At 43.7% G+C, this 18,762-nt stretch overlaps 2 long non-coding RNA genes across 2 annotated transcripts in view; one reads left to right on the top strand and one right to left on the bottom strand.

Moving 5' to 3' along the window:
• LOC130275810 (uncharacterized) overlaps positions 1 to 18,762 on the top strand; it is a 56,781-nt gene that overhangs the window by 25,828 nt on the left and 12,191 nt on the right. Inside the window, exon 2 of the long non-coding RNA XR_008844907.1 lies at positions 1,615 to 1,720. This is a non-coding gene — a long non-coding RNA (uncharacterized LOC130275810). The remainder of the gene's footprint in view (positions 1 to 1,614; positions 1,721 to 18,762) is intronic.
• LOC130275809 (uncharacterized) lies at positions 1,588 to 12,281 on the bottom strand. Its single transcript, XR_008844906.1, has 4 exons — positions 12,230 to 12,281; positions 4,130 to 4,373; positions 3,643 to 3,969; positions 1,588 to 1,705 (listed from the first exon to the last, which is right to left on the bottom strand). It is a non-coding gene; the product is annotated as an uncharacterized LOC130275809 (long non-coding RNA).

Consider the following 18,762-nt stretch of genomic DNA (forward strand, 5'->3'; position numbering starts at 1 on the left):
AGCCAACTTCAGGCTGTGTCATTCAGCCAATATATGGTTTACTGATGCTGCTGGGCCTGGGCCTGGGAATAAAAAAATGTGTTATAGTAGCACTAGCTATCGAAAAGCTTCAGTTTAAATTTAAAACTTCGTCTTTTTTTCTTAGGGATTGTGAAGACCTGGGGTCTCCTCATGCTTCAGCCAACTCCAGGCTATGCCATTTAGGCAATATATGGTTAACTGATGCTGCTGGGCCTGGGTCTGAGAATAAAAATGTTGTTATGGTAGCACTAGCTCCCCAAAATCTTCGGTTTAAATTTCAGAATTCATCTTATCATTTTAGGGATTGTGAAGGCCTGGCTGTGCCATTCAGACACTATATGGTCTCCTCATGCTTCAGCCAACTCCAGGCTGTGCCATTCAAGCAATATATGGTTTACTGATGCTGCTGGGACTGGGTCTGGGAATAAAAATGTTCTTATGGTAGCACTAGCTACCCAAAATCTTCGGTTTAAATTTCAGAATTCATGTTATTCCTCATGCTTTAGCCTCATCCAAGCTGTGTCATTCAGCCACTATATGGTCTCATAATGTCACCAAGACCTCCATGCTGTGTCATTCAGCCACTATTTGATCTCCTCATGCTGCCAACACCTCCACGCTGTGTCATTCAGCCACTATATGGTCTCCTTATACTGATGCCACCACCAGGCTCTGTCATTGTGCCACTCTGCAGCAGTGATTCTAAAAGTGATGTTGGTAATCTGCATGTCATTCTGAATAACAGTATTATGTCACTACCCCAGCACACTCCATATGCATGTTAGAACACAGAAAACTGTTCTACACCCCTATTGAGGCTCTCTGTAGACCAGAAATAGCCGTTTTTAATCAAGATTTGCTGCAAATAAATTGGGATTGAAACAAATTTTCTGGAAAAATTCGGCAAATAGGCCAAATCAAATTTTTCAAAAGTTTGCTCATCTCTAGCCAGAACATTAAAATGGGTGAAGTGAAAAATATTGATTATCTCATGACATTGACACGTTTCCAGGGCTTGGATATATAAGTGAACGGTCAGATGATGTGTTGGACAAGAATATTGATCTGGGCAACAAGAGCCAAATTGTAATGACTAGAAGACTCATATTGTAGTGGCATCTCCAAAACTGCAGGTCTGGTGGTCTGTTCCTGGTATGCAGAGGTTAGTACCACCAAAGGTTGTTCCAGAAAGGACAAGTGATGAACCAGCAACAGGGATGTGCGTGTCAAAGGCTCATAAATGTTCTTTGGAGGCATGTGGGAAGAAACTGGTGACATATCTTCAGCCAATGTGTGTGCAGTGCCAATACTATGTCATCCTATTTTATGAGTTTTCAGCCTCTGCAGAAAACACTGGGGAAGAAAGAGTCCTGGTACCTGTTTGATGAACATAATACTTTGGTTACCATGGAAACCTTGCTTTTTACAGATTTTTACAGTCCTGACAATACCCGCACTAAACTATCGTGCACACAGAAATCTGATCCTTATATGTATTATATAAACATTTCTTAGCTTCATTATCATCAGATAGTTACAATGTTTTCTTACGATACTTCTTTGTGTGTCATGTTGCTGTTCGTTTCTTGGCAGGAATCTCCTGAGGGTCTTGTTCTTCTACCTGGTTTTCCAGTCTGGTTAAATTGCATTGTTCCAATGAAGATATAAAGCAGAGTGACCGTACCTTGCAACGGAGACAGTAATAAGATTTAATGTAATATTCTGGTCCAGTGACGCAAATGCAAGTTTAATTATAGGAAGCTGATATATCCCATTGTGTCGTTAGTCAATACATGTGGTAACAATGTACTTTCTAACTTAATTCTAAGAGGTGGGGGAAGATTTTGGTCAGATGACCTCCTTATTAGTATGTGTGCAGAAATTGTGGACTATAAGGGAGGCTAATGTGAAATACCTAGGGAAGCTGATTATCTCTCTACATCTTATTACAGTGTTCTGCCTTCCTGGCAATGTGGAATGCAGCTTCTAAAAATGCAATAACATCTGCAGTGAGCGTTGCCTCACCACAAATTGACAGGGGCGGTCACTGTTAACCTTCGCTCACAGGATTTAGAAGGCGCTGGAATAGCTAATGGTTTAAATGGACTCTTCTAATTTATTAAGCTGCTTTATTACCATATTTATCTTTTTTTTTAGTTAGTCAGACGAATTAGGAAAAAAACCAAGCCTATATTTAAAATTGCACATTAAGGTTATTAGAAGAGACAAGGTTTCACCCCCAGATTGTACTGGTTATTGAAAAATATACTAGTATGAAACATATATATCAGTATGAAACATATTATGACCCCATCTAAATGGAGACTTTGGCTGCCTACACTTTCTTATCAACTATCACAGTTAGGCCCCCATTCACTTTAGTGAAAGGTTGGCTTTAAAGGGGTTCTCCGCTGCCCCAGCATTCGGAACATTTTGTTCCGAATGCTTGGGGGGGTTGTGACATCACGGACACGCCCCTCGTGATGTCACACTTTGCCCCTCAATGCAAGTCAATGGGAGCCTTGCCATAGACTTGCATTGAGGGGGCGTGGTGTGACATCAAGGGGCATGGTCATGACGTCACGACCCTGCTGGCCGCACCCAGCATTCTAAACGAACACCGGGGGCTGAACAGAGATCGTGAGGGTCCGAGCTGCGGGACCCCCACACTTAGACATCTTATCCCCTGTCCTTTGGATAGGGGATGAGATGTCTAGGGGCGGAGTACCCCTTTAAGTAGTGAAAAGGCTTTAAGTAGTCAAACACTGTAGTAAACTATGCTTTTTACTACACAGGTGTAGAGATATACTGTAAAGTAATACATACTACAATGTTTAGCCATAACATTAAAATAGGTGAAGTGAAAAATATTGATTATCTCATGACATTGACACCTTTCCGGCGCTTGGATATATAAGTGAACGGTCAGATGATGTGTTGGACAGGAATATTGATCTGGGCAACCAGAGCCAAATTGTAATGACTAGAAGACTCAAATTGTAAAGGCAAGGCTAATCCTGCAGATTTTGTGGGATCAGTAAACGCTCTTATGTGTATGGTGGTCGCTCAACTCTCCTCAGAGAAGTGATTTGGGTGAGAGAAGGATTATGCATGTTGGATCTTAACTTCCCAACCCTTTTGTTTTTCATGAGACAAGCTGTCAGAGCTGCCTGGCAGCCACTTACCTTTCATCCAACTCATGAATGTTTGGCCGAGCCGAATGAGCATTCACCTACTGCTACTGAAGATGTATGGGTGCCTTAAAGGGAACCAATCATCAGATTTTACCCTATATAACGTTTGGCAAAGCGTTATATAGGGCAAAATCTTTATCCTCATCATCCCCGGGGTACGCTCCTACCTGCGGGGATGGTGATGATATGAACTTATAAGATGCTCCCCGCCAGCCCCGTAAGTAGTCCCCTGGGCAGGAAGCTCCTCTCACCTAGTCCCGCATCTTCATCTGGCAGCGACTCCCTCTCTGCTTGATTGACGGTATGCAAAACTGCCATCAAAGAAAAGGTATATGTAAAACACAAAAACAGACAGACCGATGCGCAACTAAGCGCAATTACCCTTATTTAAAGGAAAAGCAGATAGAAATAGGTAGAATGTGCTTACCTATATGTGTTGTGCTATGAGCACAACACCACAGCTCGCTTGTTCTCACAATGAGTGGTAGATGGAGGAGTGCAGCCTGCACTGGTCCCGTTTCCAGTAGGTGGAGGACTGTGGTATAGATGCAGGTGGAGGTCAAAAGTTCTCCCGTTGAAATCGTGCAGTCAGCGGCGCTCTACTCGCAGTGGAGTGGGTTTAGTAAATGATACCCAGCAAGGTAGGGACTTGGTAAAATAACAAACCATTTATTTTACAAAGGCATGCGAACAACGCGTTTCGAGGGGCGGGACCCCCTCTTCGTCAGGTTCTCCAGGGGATACTTTAAAGAATCTAAAATATATAACATATCCTTTGTTATATTATTTGTTTAACATATGAACCTGCAATGTAGGAAATAAAGCAAACAAACAAAAACATGAAATGAAAAGATGTGTCCAGACTTTTGACTGGTACTGTATATGTTTTCAAGAAACAACAGTAAAATACGTACCTTAAATAAATACCCATAGGGCAATGTCACACAGAGATGAAGGGTCCCCTATAGAGTACATAAAAATTAGGCCTCTATCAGCTTCTTCTTGACACCACCACACTTTCAACCACCCAGAAAAGAAGATTCTAGTGCTCCATCCCATTTAACCAACAGAGTAAATATTTGGTATTGGTTTTATAGGTTTACATCTGGATATCTTTATATTTTCATTATCTAGAATAATGTAAGCTGATCAACAATTCTATATTAGAAAAAATAAAAAACAAAACAAAATGTATAATATAGTCAGGAATTCTACCTTTCTGGATATTGTTTGTCTACAGCTTGTATCTGTTTAAAATATTTTCTTTGAGACAGGCTGAAATATTGCAACTAAATCTTAAACCAATTTCCAGTAAATTGTATTTGATGTTGTTTTACATTGATACACACTCTGCCACTGCGTTTTCAATGGACGAGTAGATTGTGGTAAGTGAGGGATGTATTAGGATGAATTATTTATGAGACTGATGGACAATGTCCAGATCATGTCTAGCCTAACTTAGCACTGGTTTATAGAGAAAATATCAGAGCAGGAAAATATACTCCATCTCCATTTTAGAAGCTCCTGCAGTGTGTAAAAGTTGAAAATAAGGCATTAATGGAACTTTCACTCCCTTACGTTAACCTTGTACCGTATGTGACATGTATTGTACTATAGATGTCTGTTCTTCATGGAAAAAGCATGGACAAAGGTCTGGAGGTGACCTATATATACACTGCTCGAAAAAATAAAGGGAACACTTAAACAACACAATATTACTCCAAGTCAATCACACTTCTGTGAAATCACACTGTCCACTCAGCAAACAACACTGATTTACAATCAATTTCACATGCTGTTGTGCAAATGGAACAGACAACAGGTGGAAATTATAGGCAATTAGCAGGACACCCCCAATAAAGGAGTGGTTCTGCAGGTGGTGACCACAGACCATTTCTCAGTTCCTGTTACGCCGAGCGCTCCGGGTCCCCGCTCCTCCCCGGAGCGCTCGCAGCGTTTCTCCACGCCAGCGCTTCGGGATTCTCAAGTGGGGACACTCCTCCCACCTCGCAGGGCATGCTGGCATCAAAAAATCCCTTCAACTCATCTCTTGATTTTATTGGTGGCCTACTCTGGAGACGATTGTTGTTGATTTCGTACGGGCTTGTACTGTCTGTGCCCGGGATAAGACTCCTCGCCAGAAACCTGCTGGTCTCCTTCATCCTCTGCCTGTTCCCGAACAACCTTGGTCACAGATTGGTATGGACTTTATTACTGACTTGCCCTCATCCTGTGGCAACACAGTTGTTTGGGTGGTCGTTGATCGATTTTCCAAGATGGCACATTTTATCCCTCTTCCAGGCCTTCCTTCGGCGCCTCAGTTGGCAAAGCAATTTTTTATACACATTTTTCGCCTTCACGGGTTGCCCACGCATATCGTCTCGGATAGAGGCGTTCAATTTGTGTCTAAATTCTGGAGGGCCCTCTGTAAGCAGCTCAAGATCAAATTAAACTTCTCTTCTTCTTATCATCCCCAATCCAATGGGCAAGTAGAAAGAATTAATCAGGTCCTGGGTGACTATTTGCGACATTTTGTTTCCTCCCGCCAGGATGACTGGGTAGATCTTCTACCATGGGCCGAATTCTCATACAACTTCAGAGTCTCCGAATCTTCTGCTAAATCCCCATTCTTCGTGGTGTACGGCCGTCACCCTATTCCTCCCCTCCCCACTCCCATGCCCTCTGGTTTGCCCGCTGTTGATGAAGTGACTCTAGACCTTTCCACCATATGGAAAGAAACCCAAAATTCTCTTTTACAGGCTTCATCCCGGATGAAAAAATTTGCTGATAAGAAAAGAAGAACCCCATTTTTGCTCCCGGAGACAAGGTATGGCTCTCCGCTAAGTATGTCTGTTTTCGTGTCCCCAGTTATAAACTGGGACCACGCTATCTTGGTCCTTTCAAAATCAAGTGCCAGATCAACCCTGTCTCTTACAAACTCCTTCTTCCTCCTTCTCTCCGTATTCCCAATGCCTTCCATGTCTCTCTCCTTAAACCACTCATCCTTAACCGCTTCTCTCCCAAAGTTGTTTCTCCCACTCCAGTTTCCGGTTCATCTGACGTCTTTTCGGTGAAGGAGATTCTAGCATCCAAGACAGTCAGAGGTAAAAGATTCTTCTTGGTTGACTGGGAGAATTGTGGCCCAGAGGAGAGATCTTGGGAACCTGAGGACAACATCCTGGACAAAAGTCTTATCCTCAGGCTCCAAGAAGAGGGGGAGACCCAAGGGGGGGGTACTGTTACGCCGAGCGCTCCGGGTCCCCGCTCCTCCCCGGAGCGCTCGCAGCGTTCTCTCATTCGCAGCGCCCCGGTCAGACCTGCTGACCGGGTGCGCTGCGATATTACTCCCAGCCGGGATGCGATTCGCGATGCGGGACGCGCCCGCTCACGATGCGCATCTCGGCTCCCGTACCTGATCCGTTCCTCGTCTGTGTTGTCCCGGCGCGCACGGCCCCGCTCCTTAGGGCGTGCGCGTGCCGGGTCTCTGCGATTTAAAGGGCCACTGCGCCACTGATTGGCGCAGCAGGCCTAATCAGTATCCTCACCTGTGCACTCCCTACTTATACCTCACTTCCCCTGCACTCCCTCGCCGGATCTTGTTGCCATTGTGCCAGTGAAAGCGTTTCCTTGTGTGTTCCTAGCCTGTGTTCCAGACCTCCTGCCGTTGCCCCTGACTACGATCCTTGCTGCCTGCCCTGACCTTCTTCTACGTCCGACCTTGCTTTTGTCTACTCCCTTGTACCGCGCTTATCTCAGCAGTCAGAGAGGTTGAGCCATTGCCGGTGGATACGACCTGGTTGCTACCGCCGCTGCAAGACCATCCCGCTTTGCGGCGGGCTCTGGTGAATACCAATAGCAACTTAGAACCGGTCCACCGACACGGTCCACGCCAATCCCTCTCTGGCACAGAGGATCCACCTCCAGCTAGCCGAATCGTGACAGTTCCTATGCTTCCTGGCTGATGTTTTGGTCACTTTTGAATGCTGGCTGTGCTTTCATGCTAGTGGTAGCATGAGACGGAGTCTACAACCCACACAAGTGGCTCAGGTAGTGCAGCTCATCCAGGATGGCACATCAATGTTTGCTGTGTCTGTCAGTCTAGTGTCCAGAGCATGGAGGCGCTACCAGGAGACAGGCCAGTTCATCAGGAGACGTGGAGGAGGCCGTAGGAGGGCAACAACCCAGCAGCAGGACCGCTACCTCCATCTTTGTGCAAGGAGGACCAGGAGGAGCATGGCGTTAGCCCTGCAAAATGACCTCCAGCAGACCAAAAATGTGCATGTGTCCACTCAAATGGTCCGAAAAAAACTCCATGAGGGTGGTATGAGGGCCCGACGTCCACAGGTGGGGGTTTTGCTTACAGTCCAACACTGTGCAGGACGTTTGGCATTTGCCAGAAAACACCAAGATTGGAAAATTCGCAACTGGCCCCTGTGCTCTTCACAGATAAAATCAGGTTCACACTGAGCACATGTGACAGAGTCTGGAGACGCAGTGGAGAACGTTCTGCTGCCTGCAACATCCTCCAGCAAGACCGGTTTGGCGATGGGTCAGTAATGGTGTGGGGTTTTATTTCTTTGGGGGGCCACACAGCCCTCCATGTGCTTGCCAGAGGTAGCCGACTGCCATTAGGTACTGAGAAGAGATCCTCAGACCCCTTGTGAGACCATATGCTGGTGCGGTTGTCCCTGGGTTCCTCCTAATGCAAGACAATGCTATACCTCATGTGGCTGGAGTGTGTCAGCAGTTCCTGCAAGAGGAAGGCATTGATGCTATGGACTGGCCCGCCCATTCCCCTGACCTGAATCCAATTGAGCACATCTGGGACATCATGTGTAATGTCTGTTTGTCTGTTTATTTGTTTTTGCATTTTTATGTTTAGGTGTGTATTCACACACTAGTTTGTTCAGAGCAGTTTCCTATTCCACCTGGATAGGGAATAGTTAATGCTCTGAGCGAATGAGAACTCGGGTGGAGTTATTTAGCCAGAGTTCTCCTGCATTCTGGAGCTGGTTAGTGAGTGCAATACTACTATGTCTGTTTGTGCTATATTCCCACTATGTCTGCTTGAGCATTTACCTTGTATTTATATCTGGGTTTTTAGCCATGGTTATATAGCATGCTCCTTGTATTTTTGTATTTTAGTCTGTGTTACATTAGTCAGTTTTAGGATTGTGTTTGTTCATTCTGCTCTGTCTGTATTCACACTGTGTCTGAGTCTTGCTTGTACCCTGTGCTCTGTATGTTATATTCTTGTTCGGTATTCTGGAGTCTATTCAGACTCATCCGGTTCTAGTCTAGTGTTTCATGTATTATATTTCTGTTTCCTACTGTGTCAGCATTTTGTCCACACGGTGGAGTGTGTCGGCTGGCCACTAGTCTATTTGGCTTTATTATTAATGGCTACTCCTATAGTGGAGTGGGGGGGGGGGGGGGGGGTCCAGTTGGTATGTTCTGTGTCCCAGTGTGAACAGTGTCCTATATTTATATCCTGTTTGGTTGATCTGATCTTTGTCCTTTGTACTTGTACCTGCTTGTGATAGTTCTTAGTAACTTACCTGTTCAGTTTAGTGTTTTGGCTCTCAGTTCTTCTGCTATCCCCTTCATCTCCTGGATTCTGCTGTATACTCATATCATGCCTAGTCTTGTTCATTTTATCATGTCTGACATTTATCTGATATCCGGTTTATGAACTGTTTGTTTATTCACTATATTCTTCTCTGTTTGTGAGTTTATATTCTGCCCTGTTAGTATTTGTATTCTGTTTGGTATTTCTGGTTGTCTAGTAGTTTTCCGTTTCTGTTCCGGCCTGTGACCGACTATGCATATTATGTGTTTTTACACGACTGCACTTTAGCGCAGGAAGGGATCGGCGCCCAGTTGTCGATCCATCGTTTAGGATGGATGGGCAAGTAGGCAGGGAGAGATGTTTTAGGGTCAGTTTAGGGCTCAGTCTCCCTGTCCCCCAGTCGGTCATGACATCATGTCTTTCTCCAACCACCAACGCCACGTTGCCCCACAGACAATCCAGGAGTTGATGGATGCTTTAGTCCAGGTCTGGGAGGACATCCCTCAGGAGACCATCCGCCACCTCATCAGGAGCATGCCCAGGCATTGTAGGGAGGTCATACGGGCACATGGAGGCCACACACATTACTGAGCCTCATTTTGACTTGTTTTAAGGATATTACATCAAAGTTAGATCAGCCTGTAGTGTGGTTTTCCACTTTGATTTTGAGTTTGACTCCATATCCAGACCTCCATGGGTTGATAAATTTGATTTCCATTGATAATTTTTGTGTGATTTTGTTGTCAGCACATTCAACTATGTAAAGACGAAAGTATTTCATATGATTAGTTCATTCATTCAGATCTAGGATGTGATATCTTAGTGTTCCCTTTATGTTTTTTTAACAGTGTATTTTTAGAAAAGTGGATAACAAGAGTATAAGACACTCTAATTATTATTCTTTCTGTATCTAAAATAACACAACCTTCACATGGCTTAGCCTTTGTATCAGACTTCAGGAATGTACATACAAAATGATTTCCAGGTGGTACCTCACACATGCTAGACTGAAACAAATGAGATTTTTTAGCCTTGTCTATGCTGGAGATGTTTGACCCAGAACCTTTATGCACAAATTAACCCCTTAAGGACTCAGCAAATTTTGGCCTTAAGGACTCAGACAATTAAATTTTTACGTTTTCATTTTTTCCTCCTCGCCTTCTAAAAATCATAACTCTTTTATATTTTCATCCACAGACTAGTATGAGGGCTTGTTTTTTGCGCGACCAGTTGTACTTCGTAATAAGAAAAACGCAATTTTGCTAATTTTGGAAGGTTTCGTTTTCACGCCATACAATTTACGGTAAAAATGATGTGTGTTCTTTATTCTGAGGGTCAATACGATTAAAATGATAGCCATTATTACATACTTTTCTATTATTGTTGTGCTTAAAAAAAATCACAAACTTTTTAACCAAATTAGTACGTTTATAATCCCTTTATTTTGATGACCTCTAACATTTTTATTTTTCCGTATAAGCGGCGGTATGAGGGCTAATTTTTTGCGCCATGATCTGTAATTTTTTTTGATACCACATTTGCTTATAAAAAACTTTTAATACATTTTTTATAATTTTTTTTAAATAAAATGTATTTAAAAAGTAGCAATTTTGTACTTTTTTTTTTATGTTCACGCCGTTCACCGTACGGGATCATTAACATTTTATTTTAATAGTTCGGACAATTACGCATGTGACGATACCAAATATGTCTATTAAATTTAATTTTTACGCTTTTTGGGGTAAAATAGGAAAAAACGGACGTTTAACTTTTTTATTGGGGAGGGGATTTTTCACTTTTTTTTACTTTTACATTTTTTTCCATTTTTTTTACACTTGAATAGTCCCCATAGGGGACTATTCATAGCAATACCATGATTGCTAATACTGATCTGTTATATCGGTCATCTTCTGTTCTGGTCTGCTCGATCTCAGACCAGAGCAAGAGACGCCGGGAGCCGGACAGAGGCAGGTGAGGGGACCTCCGTGCGGTGTTCTGAATGATCAGATCCCCGCAGCAGCGCTGCGGGCGATCCGATCATTCATTGAAATCGCGTACTGCCGCAGATGCCGGGATCTGTATTGATCCCGGCATCTGAGGGGTAAATGGCGGACGCCCGCGAGATTGCGGGCGTCGGCCATTGCCGGTGGGTCCCTGGCTGCGATCAGCAGCCGGGATCAGTCGCGCATGACACGGGCATCGCTCCAATGCCCGCGGTTATGCACAGGACGTAAATGTACGTCCTGGTGCGTTAAGTACCATCGCACCAGGACGTACATTTACGTCCTGCGTCCTTAAGGGGTTAAGGAATTGTATCTGTAGGTTTTGGTAATGTTTTGGATCTAGTTAAAAAAAAAAGCTCTTTAAAGGGGTACTCTGCCCTTAGACATCTTATCCCCTATCCAAAGGATAGGGGATAAGATATCCGATTGCCGGGGTCCTGCCACTGAGGACCCCACAATGAACTTTGCTCTGTGCAGGATGACTGGCGATGCAGGGAGGAGGCTTGTGACCTGCTCTCCCACAGTCACGCCCCCTCCCACAGACTTGCATTGAGGGAATGTGGCCGTGACGTAACGAGCCTCTGGCGCTGCACGTGATGCTCTAAACTAACACCAGGTGCCATAGGGAGACGGTCGGGGTCCCCAGTGGTGGGACCCCCGCGATCAGACATATTTTCCCATATCCTTTGGATAGGGGATAAGATGTCTAGGGGTGGAGTACCCCTTTAACTTAAATCCCTACTCCCTAACTGATCTCACTTCACTTTAGAAGATAAGATTTTGACAGAAAGCAGAGGACCTTTGCAGACTTTCAATGGTTTTAAAAAAGACAACCATGTATTCTACCATGAAAGAGCTATCAGCTTGGGAGGACAGGTCACACACCCTATTCCAAGGGATTTGGTTCTATTTGATCATATTTCATGAAACAGATCTATTCTTGAGAGGAATGAGCCCTGAGAATCTCCCCCACTAATAGCAATAACATACATATTAGACTAATTTCATTCCTACTCACAGGACTACAACAGTTCACACATCCTTAAGGTGACTAGCACGCTATCAAAAAGACCCCCTTCCGCATCCCCAGTACACATATTTAGTATCACTATATTTGAAATAACCTGTATCATAAAATGAACCAGCGGCGCTGGCTTAGGAGGACTGGTGATATTTTTTTATCCTCTGGGGCCTCCCACAAGTTGACCTAATGGCCACGTGCAAAAATGCCAAGGTAGCACGTTTCTGCTTACGGCTCAGGAAAGATCGGCCATGAGCTCCGGATGTAATCTCCATCCCAAGAAACTTACAATGTGCAAATGTCTTCTGCCTATACCAATGATCCCAAAGGCCTTACAAGAGGATCAAACAGGAACAGGCTTCAGTCATTACCATCTCTATCTCTATCTCTCTCCCTATCTTCTCTCTCTTCTCTCTCTCACCTGCGGTCTGCGGACTGTGGAGGTGTTAGAATCGCTTCATGGCCAACACCAGACCACAAAACAATTTGTGGTCACACATGCTCAGTACAACTGTAATCTCCTGAAGGTAATGGTAGTTGGTCTCCACTGTGCATGTAAGCAAGAGGGATTGTGGGAAAGTATGTGCTCTGTTGCCTGGGAACAGCAGGGTCACAGTTCAGAGTGGAAACATGGAAATGATTAGATCAAGTATAGTAAAGAGATGGAAGTTACTTTACTTATAAACATCACATGTGTCCTCCATTACATATATGTGTAGAGTCACCCCAGATTTTACCAACTTTGCTTTGTGGGACAACCCCTGAGGGACCTGTTGGGAGAAAAAAATATAACAATATACACCCACAGTAATAGTAGAGCTGAATGATGAATTTCACTTTGATTTCCATCAATCATAGAGTGGCACCATTTTGCTAAACCTCATAGAAAAATCCCTCAGGTAACAGCTTGTTTGGATTTCAGCCAATCAGAGAGCAGCACTGCCCAATTAGAACTCCCAGGAGGTAATAGTATCATATATCTGTGATGTCATAATCATTCTCCACCAGAGGGCAGCACTGAGTATACATAGCTGTGCAAGGCTTCTCCTGCTTATTCTTCATCATAGAGTGAGGAAAGGGCCACAGCCAGGAGCAGCATCCAGGGAGGACCTGCATCTTTGTTGTAGTTCCCTTTAAAATAGTGTTTACCAACCAGTGCACCTCTCAGTTTGCCCCAACAGCGTTTGGCTATCTGGACATGCTGAGAGTTTAGATTTGCAACAGCTGGAGGAACACTGGTTGGGAAACACTGCTATAAAGGTTAAATGGGCACTCTCATTAAAACTAATTTTTGCTATTGCACTCCTTATGGTAAATGAAAAGTATTTCTAATATACTTTGTTTTAAAAAAAATGAAGTTTTCTATGTTTTATTTGTGCTTAAAAAAGCTCAAGAGCACATTTCCCCCCATCTCATACACAGACTTTGGACCAAAGTCCAAACACAGGAAGTGCCGCCTGGAGTGCTGAGGGGGGGGTCCAACCAGCATCATATGGCAGTTATGTGTGAGGGGAGCTTTGATTGGTCGAGGCTGGACCCCCCCCCCCCCCTCAGCACTCCAGGCAGCACTTCCTGTGTTTGGACTTTGGTCCAAAGTCTGTGTATGAGTTGGGGGAAAATGTGCTCTTGAGCTTTTTTAAGCACAAATAAAACATAGAAAAATTCATTTTTTTTAAAAAACTAAGTATATTAGAAATATTTTTCATTTACCATAAGGAGTGCAATAGCAAAAATTAGTTTTAATGAGAGCGACCCTTTAAGTACATAAAGAGTGAGATAGAGGAAAGACCATTGCTATACAGACTCAAAGTAGGAACCCAGAGAAACAGATTCACACACATTACTGGTAAATGGAGCATTCAAATATGTTTTTGTTGCAGTTCCCTGTGCTTGATAACTCCATGTGCATTCATTAGGTTGTCAGCATAGTTCCCTCTACATTAGGTTGTCAGCATAGTTCCCTCTACATTAGGTTGTCAGCATAGTTCCCTCTACATTAGGTTGTCAACATAGTTCCCCCTACATTAGGTTGTCAGCATAGTTTCCCCACATTAGGTTGTAAGCATAGTTCCCCCACATTAGGTTAGCAGTATAGTTCCCCCCACATTAGGTTGTCAGCATAGTTCCCCCTACATTAGGCTGTCAGCATAGTTCCCCCTACATTAGGTTGTCAGCACAGTTCCCCCACATTAGGTTGTCAGCATAGTTTCCCCACATTAGGTTGTCAGTATTGTTCCCCCCACATTAGGTTGTCAGTATAGTTTCCCCCTACGTTAGGTTGTCAGCATAGTTCCCCCACATTAGGTTGTCAGCATAATTCCCCCACATTAGTTTAGGTTGTCAGCATAGTTCCCCCACATTAGGTTGTCAGTATAGTTCCCCCACATTAGGTTGTAGTTCCCCCACATTAGGTTGTCAGCATAGTTCCCCCACATTAGGTTGTAGTTCCCCCACATTAGGTTGGCAGTATAGTTCCCCCACATTAGATTGTAGTTCCCCCACATTAGGTTGGCAGTATAGTTCCCCCCACATTAGGTTGTAGTTCCCCCACATTAGGTAGGCAGTGGCCCCCCATAAACTGTGTATGGCTGAAGGCTGTATGCCTGTGTACTGCCTCACCTCTGTGCTCCGATCACCGCTCCTCCAGGGTCCCAATCTACTGCTATGGCCTATAGGCCATAGCAGTAGGTCCCGGGACCGGAGGAGCCGTGGTTGGAGCACTGAAGATGATGTGCCGCTGGTAACTTACCGTGCACGCGTGTACTTGCTGCTCCTCTCTGCTCTGCCATTTCTATGGGCGCACGCACGGGACATCAGTGACGTCCATGTGTGCGCTACCTTCCGGCAGCCCCTGCGTTTTTAAAGTTAACGCGGGGCCGCAGAAATTTAACCGGGACACCCTTGTGTCCCGAAAAGATCTTTCGGGTTACAGGGATGCCCTGAATGTGACAGGGGACATTTATCTTGGCTGGGACGCCCGGGGTATGGACTGCAGCACCCCATGTATAAGACGACCCCCGACTTTTGAGAACATTTTACCGGGATTAAAAGTCGTCATATACGTTAACCTCTTTTAGTATGCCCAGAGGAAGGGCAAAACAGCAACCATGGTTTCCCTACAGGTTTCCCCGACTGGGGTTTTTTCTTTTCCTGAGAGTCACTGTACACTCTTTGTAAGTGATGGGAGGTTATATTTTCCTAGCTAACCCTGGAGAAACCTCTACCTGTGGCCTAATTAATGAGGTAGCAGAAAGGGGAAGTGTGTTTAAAAGGAATTCAGACAGAATAGTTGGTGCTCTCCCCAGAAGACAGCAAGGTGGCTGACAGAGGTCCTGGTGAGGAACACGCAGCCCGAGCTGTGAGTGGCCACAATAGTGATGTGGATGAGACACACAGCAAGAGGTTGCAAACGCTGTGTGTGAAGGTTGCAGGAGACATAAATTTAACTGGTTGGGAAAAGCCCACCAGTTGATATTCAGGGCATGCTGGATTGTGTGGTCAGTGACTGGATGGTCTAGGGATTTGTTTGTTCATGTGTTATGTTTTTATTTATCCTGTTAAATAAAGCTGGCGAGGGGTCGGACTTGCATAAAGAACTGTTGTTTGCCTGCTGATTGAGGCGAAAACGTGTCCTGTGGCAGTGTCAAGGACGATCCCAGAGCTATCCCCAGGGGGAAATCCTTACAACATATATAATAATAATATATAATAAACTCCACATTTTATCCCTTTCTTTGACTTGTTCGAGTAATTTTGTTATTTCTGTGTGAAAAAGAGTGTAAGCAAAATGTGTCATGAGATTTGTTAAAGTTTCCAAAGCAGCTCTCCCGCCCAATCTGCCCAATTTGGGTCAGAGACACAGCCGATGCTGGGTGGTACAGTTGCCAAGGCAACTGTATAATACCAAGCGAGTTCCATGCACAAGCTTTCTTTTGATGAATGGGACTCATGCAGGAAACTTTCTGGGGGTTGTACAGTTGTAGAGGATCAGGTAGAGATGGAGTCGGAAACACAGGATATTGTACACAAACAGTAACACCTTCACTATAGGACTCCAGGGAACCTATTGCTCAGGCAAAAGTGGAGCAGATGTGGCTGCTTTAAAATAATGTAGCACAAAGGTGGTTGGCGATCCAACACGTTTGAGCCCGTCACTTGGCCTTAGTGATCTACATCCATGTCTAAGGCCAAGTGACGGGCCTAAAAGTGTTGGATACTCTTTTTATTCTGCACTGATGTAATGATGAAGCTTTTACTATTGCAAATTCAAGTACAGTGGGGCAAAAAAGGATTAAGTCATCCACCAATTGTGCAAGTTCTCCCAATTAAAAAGATGAGGCTTGTAATTTTCATCATAGGTATACCTCAACTATGAAGGACATAATGAGAAAAAAAAATCCATAAAGTCACATTGTCTGATTTTTTAAAGAATTTTTTTGCAAATTATGGTGGAAAATAAGTATTTGGTCAATAACAAAAGTTCATCTCAATACTTTGTTATATACCCTTTGTTGGCAATGACAGAGGTCAAGCCTTTTTCTGTAAGTCTTCACAATGTTTTCACAAACTGTTGCTGGTATTTTGGCCCATTCCTCCATGCATATCTTTTCTAGAGCAGTGATGTTTTGGGGCTGTTGCTGGGCAACACAGACTTTCAACTCCCTCTAAAGGTTTTCTATGGGGTAGAGATCTGGAGACTGGCTAGGCCACTCCAGGACCTTGAAATGCTTCTTACAAGCCACTCCTTCATTGCCGGGGCGGTGTGTTTAGGATCATTGACATGCTGAAAACCCCCGCCACGTTTCATATTCAATGCCCTTGCTGATGGTAGGAGGTTTTCACTCAAAATCTCACGATACATGGCCCCATTAATTCTTTCCTTTACACGGATCAGTCATCCTGGTCACTTAGCAAAAAAAACAGCCCCAAAGCATGATGTTTCCAACCCCATACTTTACAGTAGGTATGGTGTTCTTTGGATGCAACTCAGCATTCTTTCTCTTCCAAACGCGACGAGTTGAGTTTTTACCAAAAAGTTCTACTTTGGTTTCATCTGATCATATGACATTCTCCCAATGCTCTTCTGGATCATCCAAATGCTCATGCTTGCACATCTGACCAATGTCACTTTAAGCATTAATAACTCTGGGATGTTTTTACCTTTCATTCTGATTCCGATACTGTTTTTTCGTGACATATTCTTCATTATGTTAGTGGTAAAATTTTGTCGATACTTGTATCATTTCTCCGTGAAAAATTACAAAATTTTAAAAATCAGAATTTTTCAGGGACCAGTTCAGTCTTGAAGTGGATTTGAGGGGCCTTCTTTTTAGAAATACCCCATAAATGACCCCATTATAAAAACTGCACCACTCAATGTATTCAAAATCACATTCAAAAAGTGTGTTAACCCTTTAGGAGTTTCATAGGAATAGCAGAAAAGTGAAGGAGAAAATTCAAAATCTTAATTTTTTACACTCACATGTTCTTGTAGACCCAGTTTTTGAATTTCTTATATGTGTATGTCAAGTGCTCTGTGGGTGCACTAGAGGGCTCAGAAGGGAAGGAGCAAGAATAAGATTTTGGAGAGTGAGTTTTTCTGAAATGGTTTTTGGGGGGCATGTCACATTTAGGAAGCCCCTATGGTGCCAGAACAGCAAAAAAAAAATAAGAAAAAAAAAACAACACATGGCATACTATTTTGGAAACTACACCCCTCAAGGAACATATCAAGGGGTCCAGTGAGCCTTATCGTCCAACAGGTGATTGACAACTTTGCGTTAAAGTTGGATGTGTAAATGAGAAAAACATTTTTTTTTCACTAAAATTCATTTTTCCCCAAATTTTACATTTTTACAAGGGGTAATAGGAGAAAATGCCCCCCAAAAATGTGTAACCCCATTTCTTCTGAGTATGGAAATACCCCATGTGTAGACATCAAGTGCTCTGCTGGCGCACTACAATGCTTAGAAGGGAAGGAGCCCCATTGATCTTTTGGAGAGAGAATTTGGTTGGAATAGAAGTCGGGGGGCCTTGTGCATTTACAAAGCCCCCCGTGGTGCCAAAACAGTGGACCTCCCATCATTTGAACCCATTTTGGAAACTACACCCCTCACAGAATTTAATAAGGGGTGCAGTGAGTATTTACACCCCACTGGCGTTTGACAGGTCTTTGGAACAGTGGGCTGAGCAAATGAAAAATTTTATTTTTTTTCACAGATCACTGTTCCAAAAAGACCTGTGGGGTGTAAATGCTCACTACACCCCTTATAACATTCTGTGAGGAGTGTAGTCTCCAAAATGGGGTCACATGAGGGGGGGGTCCACTGTTCTGGCACTATGGGGGCTTTATAAACGCACATGGCCTTCAATTCTGGACAAATTTTCTCGCCAAAAGCCCAATGGCACTCCCTCTCTTCTGAGCATTGTAGTTCGCCCGCAGAGCACTTTACATACACGTATGGGGTATGTTCTTACTCAGAAGAAATAGGATTACAAATTTTGCAGTTTTTTTTCTTATTTTCCCTTGTGAAAATTAAAAATGTAGGGTAACACCAGCATTTTAGTTAAAAAAAATTTTTTTTTCGTTTTCCCATCCAACTTTAATGAAAATTTGTCAAACACCTGTGGGGTGTTAAGGCTCACTATACCCCTTGACACGTTCAGTGAGGGGTGTAGTTTCCAAAATGGGGTCACATGTGGGTATTTATTTTTTTGTGTTTATGTCAGAACCGCTGTAAAATCAGCCACCCCTGTGCAAATCACCAATTTAGGCCTCAAATGTACATAGTGAGCTCTCACTCCTGAACCTTGTTGTGCGTCCGCAGAGCATTTTACACCCACATATGGGGTATTTCCGTACTCAAGAGAAATTGTGTTACAAACTATTTTTTTTTCTCCTTTTACCTCTTGTGAAAATAAAAAGTATGGGGCAACACCAGCATGTTAAATTAA

This window comes from Hyla sarda, chromosome 6 (genome assembly GCF_029499605.1).
Source record: "Hyla sarda isolate aHylSar1 chromosome 6, aHylSar1.hap1, whole genome shotgun sequence".
Taxonomy (NCBI): Eukaryota; Metazoa; Chordata; class Amphibia; order Anura; family Hylidae; genus Hyla; species Hyla sarda.